Raw genomic sequence first — 10,221 nt, forward strand, 5'->3', positions numbered from 1 at the left:
GTTCTCAGCTTGTCCAGGACATTGAGTGGACCTGTTGTCTCTCCACCTGCCTCTGAACCTAGCTCACTCCCCAGCTAGAAATTTCCTAGGTCTCCTACCAGCTAACCAACCACGTCTTCTAGAAGAACTTTTAGTATCACTGAAGTGTCATCCGAGTCCACAATGACTTTTAGCTCACTGGAAAAAGCAAATAAGGAAGGATTTCTTCACCTTGATCTAACTTGGATGCTGGCCCCTCTGGGGAGCCTTCTTTAAATGCTCCTTCTCTCCTTCAACTCCTCCCCAGTCTGAGTTAGGTGAACTGCTGTGTACCTCCATGGCGCCTTCCACTTTTCTGTAAGACAGCACTCGTCCCACGGAATCGTAAACGTTTGCATGTTGGTCTGTCACTGCCTCTGCCTTGTGAGGTAGGCATTCTATCTTTTACCACTGTCCGTGGGCCCTGGTGTAATGTCTTTAACGTTGTAAGCATTCAGTAAATGGATGATGAATGAATGAGTGGACTACATAAAAAAAAAAAAAAAAGTCTCTGTGAAGACAAGGACAATAATAGGACATAAAACATGAAAATTATTTTGTACAATGATGCTAAGTGGTTTGGTTTGGTTTTTGTTATTTAAAATATGATTTAGACTGCCACAGCCTAAAGAAAAATAAGACATGCTTCCAAAGTTTTTTACAAAGTAAGAATTACACTGACACCTGGCGACAGACATAAAATGAAGCTGACGAGGCTTAAATTTCAGAAGCTTCGCTAGCAAGGGCTCCTTCCAAAGCCCTGGCCCCAAATTTATATTTATAATTTTCTATCATTTTTCTTAGAGTGTCTCCCAAATTGTATAACCTTCAAGCCTCTTAAAACTTAGGTCCACCCCTGCTGAAATCAAAACCCAATAAAAATAGCACAAAAGTAAGAAGACCGCAGTACAATTTCACGTATGAATATCAATGCAAAGAATCCTAAATAAAATCATACTAAACAGAACTCACCGCATATAAAATTATGACCAAGTGGGTTTTATTTCAGAAACGCAAGGATAGGTTAATATTAGGAATCTACTAATACAATTTAGCATTATAGTATCTCTAAGGAGAAAAATCATACATCTTCATAGCTGCAGAAAAGCCATTAGTTAAAATATAATATTCATTTTAAATGTTAAAAACGCATTAGGAATAGGTAGGTTCTTCCCTAATGTGATAAAGGTACATCTAACTTTACTGAAAAGCCAGTGCTGGGCTGGCCCAGTGGCGTAGTCGTTGGATTCTTGCACTCACCTTAGGTGGCCTGGGGTTCGCAGGTTCGGATCCCGGGAGCAGATCTACACACTGCTTATCAAGGCATGCTGTGGCAGGCATCCCACATGTAAAGCAGAGGAAGATGGGCATGGATGTTGGCCAAGAACCAATCTTCCTCAGCAAAAAGGAGGAGGATTGGCAACAGAGGTTAGCTCACGGCTAATCTTCCTCACCGAAAAAAAAAAGCCAGTGTTTCAGTTATCTATTGCTGTGTAAGAAACCACTCAAAAACAGTGGCTTTAAAACAATAAGAATTATTTATTTTGCTCACAAATCTGGGGGTTGCCCAGGCTCAACCAGGCAGCTCGTGCCAGGGTCTATCAGGGATGTGGTCAGACATGCTGGGGCTGGGCCTTCTCTTCAAGGCTTCTTCTCTTCAATGTCTGGTGCTCAGGCTGCAAAGATTGAAACAGCTGGGGCTCCTCTTTCTCTATGTGAGTCCTCCAGGTAGAGGCCTCAGGGGAGCTCGATTTTGTAAATGGTAGCTGAAGGTGCCCAAAGTGAGTGTTCCAGGACAGAGAGACAGGCATGGCCTTTTCCAGCCTTGCTGGGAAAACCAACAGAGTGAATTTGCTGTACTATGTTCTTTGACCAGCCCTAAAGGCCTATCCAAGTTCAAGGAGAGGAGACAAGATCCCCTCTATGGGAGAGTGTCAGAAAGGTGCAAATACGTTTTAAAAAGCACCATGGCATCATACTTAAATGAGGAGACACCAGAAGCATTCCCATTAAAGTCAGAAACAAAACAAGGATGCCCACTATTACTATTTAGTATTTGACATTGTTCTAGTGTAGAGATGGGCAAACTTCTTCTGTAAAGGGTGGATAGTAGATATTTAAGGCTTTGCAGGCCATATTGTCACCGTCAAAACTGCTCAGCTGTAGTAAAAAAGCCACAGATCATCTGTAAATTAATGAGTGTAGATGTGACTGTGGAACTTCACTTACAAACGCAGGTGGCAGACTGGGTATGGCCAATGGCTGTCATTTGCTGTCTCCTGTTTCAGAGTCTCCGGCAAACACTTACGTAGAAAAAGAAAGCAAGAAGTATAAATATTGGAAAGGAGGAGGTAAATTATTATTTTATGCAGATAGTATGATATAAATCTGTAAAACCCAAAACAATCAACTTAAAAACTGTAACAATAAGAAAATTCAGAAAGATGGATGAGTACATAATTGGAATACAGAAATCAACAGCTGTAATATTGTGACGTAATAACAAACAGGTATTTGGTCTTCATCTGGGTTCCTGACACAAGAGCTTGTAATTTTCTGGGTGATAGGGGTGAGGGGAGCATCTTTTGTTATTCATAATAAGGCCCTTTCAACCATACCTGAGTTTATGCTAATGACAGGACTATTAGTGGGCCCTTAGGGAGCTTCAGGATGACGCCAGAGGAACCAACCATGTGATCAGAGGGTGGAACTTTCAGCCCCAGCCCCAAAACCTCTAGAGAGGGACAGAGGATAGAGATTGAATTAATCACTAATTGCCAATGACTTAATCAATCATGCCCTTGTAGTGAAACCTCCATAAAAATCCTTAAATTATGGGGCTCGGAGAGCTGTCAGATTGGTGAACGCATCAAAATGCTGGGAAGGTGACGCCCCCAGAGAGGGCACGGAAGCTCTGCACCCCATGCCTTGCCCTATGTACCTCTTCATCTTTGTCTTGCCTTGTATACCTATCCTTTATAATACCCTTTATAGAAACTGGTAATAGGAAGTAAATTCTTTTCCTTGAGTTCTGTGAGCCATGACAGCAAATTATCGGAGCAGAGGAGGGAGCCATGGGGAACCTCCAGTTATAGCCAGTCAGTCAGGAGGACAGAAGACCCGGGACTTGTGACTGGCGTCTGGAGTGGGGGCAGTCTTGTGGGACTGAGCCCTTAACCTGTGGGGTCTGCATTACTCTGGGTAGTTAGTATCAGAATTAACTTGAATCATTGGACTCGCAGTTGTTCCTGGAGAGTTAGAGAATTGGTTGTTGGCATGGGAAAAACCCACATATTTGGTGTCAGAAGTGCATGAATAGAAATAGGTCAGAATAGCACTAAAAAATACAAATGTTAGAAGTTATACTGAAAGAGTAGCAATAGAAAGCTAAAATATTTAGGAGCATAACTCTAATACCCAAGAAGCAAGAATTGTGATGATGAAAACTTAAAAAACACTCCTGAAAAACATAATTTATTCTACACACTTACTTTTGAACATGCAAAATGAGGAAAATACAAGGTTATATATTATATTAGTGTTTAAAATAGCAAAATATTGCAAACAACCAGTCCAGCAATAGAGAACTTATTATTTGTGCATCTAATAAAATATTAAACATCAATCAAAGAACAATGAGGAAGCCTTTTGCGTATTGATGTGGAATGTGCTTCAAGATATATTGTTAATTAAACACACACTCACGGTGCAAAACATATGTATGTGGTCTTCTACCACGTGTCTAAAAAAGGTAGTAAGAGGAAACGTATATAAACATACACACGTGAGCATTGGCTAAAATGTTGTGGAACAATACACAGGGGACTGATAGCATTATTTGCTTCTAGAAAGGGGAACTGGATGCCTGGGGAACAGAGGTCTTTGCACCAAATACCCCCTTCAATTAAATATTTTATTTATCACACACCCCAGGCTTTGAAGTCACGCAAATCTGAACAGGCATATAAAATAGTGGTTAAGACCACAGACTCTACAGCTCCAGGCTGCCTGGAATTGAAGCCCAGCCTTGCCAGATCTGTGTGATCTTGAGCCAGTTAATTAACATCTCTGTGCCTTCCTTTACATACCTGTAAAACAACAATATTGATAACTCCTTTGTAAGATAAATGAGATACTCTCTGTTCAGTGTTTTATCCAGTACCTTGATGGAGTAACTACACAATAAAATTATACTGCAGTGCCTACCAAGACAAACAAAAAATGGTGGAGGAATTGGAAACGTAGACTTGTTTCTGGGGATATTTTCTTACAGGTTAGAGAACAATAGAGAGTCTTAGATCTGAAACTGACCTTAAATTTGAGCAACACTACTCCCTACTACAACCTCCTATCAGAGCTTTACAATGCAGCATAGGATACCTATTTGACTTTGTTTAAATCCACCTGTTAAATGCAGGTGTTCTCAAGCTTGTTTGGCAATGGTACCCTTGACCTACAGAAAACCCATTATTATCTCTCAGGAAACTACTATTTAGAGCAGAGCTTCTCAAACTTTAATACGCATGTGAATCACCTGGATTTGTTCTTAAGCTGTAGATTTTGATTCAGTACATCTGGGATGGGGCCTGAGATTCTCCATTTCTAGTTATTTCTCAGTTGATTCCAACGCAGCTGGTCCATAGACCATGATTTCAGTAGCAAGGCTTTATAGAAGCAGGTTGGAAAATGCTGATGTGCCTCACATGCCATAGATTTATTCATACACAAGGTTCCATTCATCTCTCCATTATTCAAGTGCATTGACTTGTCAACTTGTGTTTAATTGTATTTGCACATATCACAGGACAGGTTTTGTTAATTAAATGTGCCAGTCAGCTTATTACACCGTCAAGGAAAAAAACCCTCAACCAACCCCAATAACAGTAACAGACTTCAAAACTTATAACAGTGCATACATTTTGCTTCAAATGAAAACAGCAACAATGATAAATACGCTGTTTTTAAATGACATTTGTTAATTGGACATTCTTTGTATTTTACAAATCTTAAGAAAGTGGACAGAGCCCTGGATTTGGAATTACTCACTTTTCTGAACTTCACTTTCTTCTCTATAAAATGAGATGATAATTCACTTCAGAAAACTAAATATAAATATAATAATAGAAAGTGCTTGGCATTTAGTTGTTAATCAATACATTAATTTTTCATTGAAATCATTAAAGATGGCATTTGTTTAAGAGCCCATGTCACATAATTTAGGATTTCTCTAAAACAATTACTCTCAAACTTTAGTGTGCAGCGGGATTACCTAGAGGGCTTGTTAAAACATGAAAAGGAACTCTCAACGTTTCTAAAATGGTTAGTCTGGGCCCAAGAATGTGCATTTTTAACAAGTAGCCAAGTGATGCTGATGCTGTTAGTCTAGGGACCACACTTTCAGAACCACTGCTCCAGAAGAAAAGAGAAAAACATGTGAGAAACTGCGTGCATTTCTAGAAAAGGCTTCTGTGACACACAGTGCTTTGCAACAGTATCACCGAGAGGACTTTGTGATACAGTGTGATACTTTGAAACAGATTTAATTTCCCAATTCCATTTAGGTTCAGCCCTTTGGATTTACGTTTCCTGAGCACCTCAAAAACAAAGCCCCGAAGGGTGCTGGTTGACACTTTTTCAAACATTTTACTTTAAAAATAAAAATAAGGCTTCATTTTATTCTACAGTGTTCTGATATTTATAAATGCTTTAAAATATATTATTCCATCTAGTGCTAATAATCACCCACCTGGGGGAACCTGGGTCTGAGTTTTATAGGTGAAGACCTGTGGCTCAGGGATTTAACAATTTGTGCGAGGACACACAGCTGGTAAGTAACAGAGCCAGAACTCAGACCCAGGGCTTCTGACTCCAAGCCTTGGCTGTTCGCACTAAGCCCCATTCACTTTAAAGAGATAACATTCAATACTATGTGTTCACTCCTATGCAATGTACTCCATTTTCCCCATCTTGATGTTTTAGTTCTTATTGCTGCATAACTCACAGCCATAAACGTACATACTTGAGCCTTAGAATTCCTGAACTTCTGTTAGGTTGATTTTCCAACCATAACTCCTAACCTTGAGATTTAGTGTGTACTGCCAACCTACCTCCACCCGCAAGTATTGATGACATTAAAAAATGTATTTAATACAGGACTGAGAATAAATTTCCATACACTTTAGAGCCCCTAGTCCTATAATTGTTTTTGCATGAATAACTAAAATGTAGCACCAAGATTCAGATTAAACGGTAATAATTCATTTAAAAAATATATTGTTATCCAGAGAGTTTGTAACTATTACAAGCACACAGTATAATACAGTTCCAAAATTTAGTTAGAATGCAATCCGTTAGAAGGAATTATATATGTATTATCATTTTGTGTCTTTTCCTCTTTCCTTTATTAGTGTAAACTTATTCACTGCACGTTATCAATTCCTTACTTAAAAATAAATAATACATCTCTCCTCTTGAAACTGGATATCTGAAAATTATATCGGTTCTTCTCAAAGTTCATACTATAAGACCATAAACTTGGAAACGTTTTGAGGCTCAGTAATATATTTTTTAAAACGTGGTAAAATACTTCCATTGTAGAAAGTAGGAGAATTTTAAATACTCAGAGACAGGGAATTCTGAAAATAGTCAGGCTGGCTTGATGTTATACCTGAGCAAGATCAAAGAATGGATGTTTATAGGGCTGTTTAGAAACACTGACAGGAGGAATTGATGATCGCGAAGAAATAGAACTGGTTCACCAAGAGCACGTCATGTCAGATTAACCTTGTTCCCTTCACTGACAGGGTTACTGCACTAAAATAGATTTGATCAAAGCATTTGACAATGACTTTCAATGATAGTCTGTAGAGGGAAAAAAAAAAACTAAGAAATACGTATCTATGGAAAGATAACTAAGGGGATTAGCAAATGGTAGGACAAATAATCAAAGAATTAGTTTAATGAAAACCTGTCCGTGAGGAGGTTCCTGCTGGTGGATCCTGAGTTAACAAATGAAAACCAGCCTTAATGTCACAGGAACTCAAGACAGTTGCCTTAAATGTTAGGTGGAACCATATAAGGACACTATTTCTGTAGGTCAAAAAAAAGGTTCAAATATTCAACCTAATAGATGAAGAGTTGTCCCATAATAGCATCCCTCTCTTCTAAATCTCTTGATAATGCTTAACTTTCACTGATATATCTACAAATATCTCACTCCAGTATGCAAAGCCCTCTAAAATTTAGCCCCAAATTTCTGGACCCATGTCACCCATATTATTACGCAAATTGGATTTCAGCCAAATTGGATTCCACACTATTCTCCAGACATAGCCCAAACTTTCTTCCCTCTGCCTCTATTGTGCTACAGCCTCTAAAATTCCCTCCCTCTATCCCATATCCCTCCTCTGTGTGGCATATGAGGGTGGAAATCTACTCACAGTACACTCAGATGTGAAAGAAAATAAGACTTATTTATTTTGTGTCTTACTGATCCAGTGTTCCTCATAAGCCCCTACCCAATGGTTAATTAGGAAGGAGAATCTGCCTAGGTTTAGTTGAACCCAGTACAGTAATCAAAATTGTCCCTTTAGGGAATACTTATTCTCTGTATGCACACCTGAATACCTGTGCCCTCAGATTGCTCACTCTCCTTCCTGCCTCCCCAGCTCTTCTCCCCAGTGGCATCTGAGTGTTTGACACGGAAGCAGGGAGTGGCTTGCTGGGCCATGTTGTGAAAGCAAAGACCCTGGGATTCTTGACTGTCTCAGCCTCAAGAACGGCGGAGAAAATGAAAAGGTGGAGTCTGCCTTTCTCATCATCCTCTCTCACTCCCTTCTTCTCTTTTACATTCCTTCTATAGAAGTCCTAATCTACCTCTAGATAGATGGATACCTAAGACCAAGAGGAAGAAGGTCATAAACTCAGAGAGGCTAAAAAAAGAGGACACACACTTTCTCTCCTTCCTAATTCCTTCATAACGATTTTTACAAGGGGGAATTGTATTGTTTGCGTTGCTTGGGTGTTCACTGCGTCTCTGTGGGAAAGACATCAGCAAGATGAAGAGCCAGGGGAGGCAGTGAGCCAGGCCCCGCAGAAGAGAGCAGAAGCAGGTGTGACCAGACAGGGAGGAGAAGAGGGAAAAGTTATTTAACTGGAAGGTTCAAGAAAAGAAGAAGGGAGAATGACAAACAAGGCAGAATGCTCTGGCAGAAAGCGCACTTCTTCCAAGAAGCCTAATTTGATTCTCCAACTCTGTATTGGATGCTTCCGCTAATGTGATTCCACTGTGGTATACCTAAAGAGGTTGGACCCCAAGGAACGAAGTCTAAAGTATTGGAAATTTTTTCTGTGTTCTGCGTGTAGCATGGAGACAGCCAGGCAACGGTCCTGAAGGGACAAACTCCTGGAGACTCAGGCCACTCAGCAGACAGTGACTGGCAACCATTGACCGGAAGGGCCTTCCCAATGCTTTAGCACTGGCTGACCTTTGGACCTTTGTATGTTCTTGAGGAGAGAAACTCCAAGAACAACTGAGGCTTAATTTCCTGCCAGCAAATTGATTGGAGATTTTGAGTCAGATGCAATTAGATTTAAAGGAAATTAAGAAATTTGATATGCTTTGCACACCTGGGTTTGTACACTGAGATTCAGTCCCACTATAATAGTTTAGCTTGTCCTGAGGGAATTTGAACCTTGAGGTGACTCTGTGCTTGCAGTCTTTTAATACTAAAAGTCCTCGTGCTCTCTTCCCAGTAGCCAGTCAGCTTGGGCGTATGCCCAGGCCACTCTGCTTATCTCATTATCTGATTATCTCATTATAAATAATATGAACACCACAGAGGATAAACAGCAGAAGACTTCCTTGACCCTTCCCTTTTAAGGCTTACAACCCGTGATTGGCACTCCATAGGTATCTCAGTACCATATAATACAATATCTTGCCTGTTTCCAACAGTGTTGGAGAACTAATTGACCTTATTTTTGAGTCTTAAGCATCTTTTCCAAGTGATTCCTCTCTCTTCTCCTTCATCCCCATCAGCAGATTCCACACACCCATACCCCGATTCAGTTTGCTGCATATAAATGTCAAATAAATGTGTTCAAAATCAAAACCCCCAAAAGTTCCTAAGACCTTGAGCATCCTAAGGCCTCTCACATTCTTACTTCAAACTCTCTCGCCAGTTCTATCTTCCACTACCCACTTTACGCCTTTGTGCTTCCACACACACTATTCCCTCTATTGGGAATGTCTTCCTGCTGACCTTGCCCTTCACTTGATAACACTAACTAAAACTTTAAGATCCACCTCGGATGTCACCATTTCCTCTGACTCAGGACAAATTAGAACACCCTATTCTGTGGTCTCAGAGCACTTAGTGAACATTCTGCTCTAGAGCGCATATACATATATATATATACACACACACACTTTGTCTCTCAATAAGTGCTCTTTATGCATTTAGAAAAACAGAGTTATCACAAGGAACAATGTTCAGCTTCACCAGTGATTAAAATCATATTCAAACAAGTTTTGCACTATATACACTTATCAGACCAGCAAAAACAATGATAAATGTGATATAGTTATATGTTAGCGGGAGTGGTATGGAGGTGGGGACAACAATATTTGAACATTATGGGTAGCTTTTTAAATTGGTTATTTTTCCCCTGAAAAGCAACCAGTCAATGGTTATAGCGACAGCTATAACATTATTCATATTTTTGACCTGCATAATTCCACTTTTAGGAATATTTCCAAAGAAATAACACACAAGGAAAACCAAACCAAACCAAACAAGAAACAACTTAAATGTTCTCAAGTAGGAGAATGCCAAAGCAATTTATACAGTCTTTTTTTACAACTATTTTATTGAGCTCATATTGACTTATTGTGTAATTTCAGGTTTGCATTATTATATATCAGTTTCTGTATAGACTGCATCATGTTCACCACCAATAGTCTAGTTTTCATCCGTCACCATACATATGTAGAGCACATATATTTTATAGCAATTGGTTTATCTGCCCCAGACACTAACTCATCAGCTCACAAACCAGGAAGGACTATGTCCTGCGCATATTTGCATTCCCAGCATATTGCAGCATCGAGCACATAGTAAACACTTGATAAATATTTCCTATATAGATGACTGGCTGAATAAGGCAATTAGCCAGTCAGGAGGTAAAAGTGATCACATTACC

The sequence above is a fragment of the Ceratotherium simum genome, chromosome 7, assembly GCF_057802395.1.
Source record: "Ceratotherium simum simum isolate JZ-2026a chromosome 7, ASM5780239v1, whole genome shotgun sequence".
Lineage (NCBI taxonomy): Eukaryota > Metazoa > Chordata > Mammalia > Perissodactyla > Rhinocerotidae > Ceratotherium > Ceratotherium simum.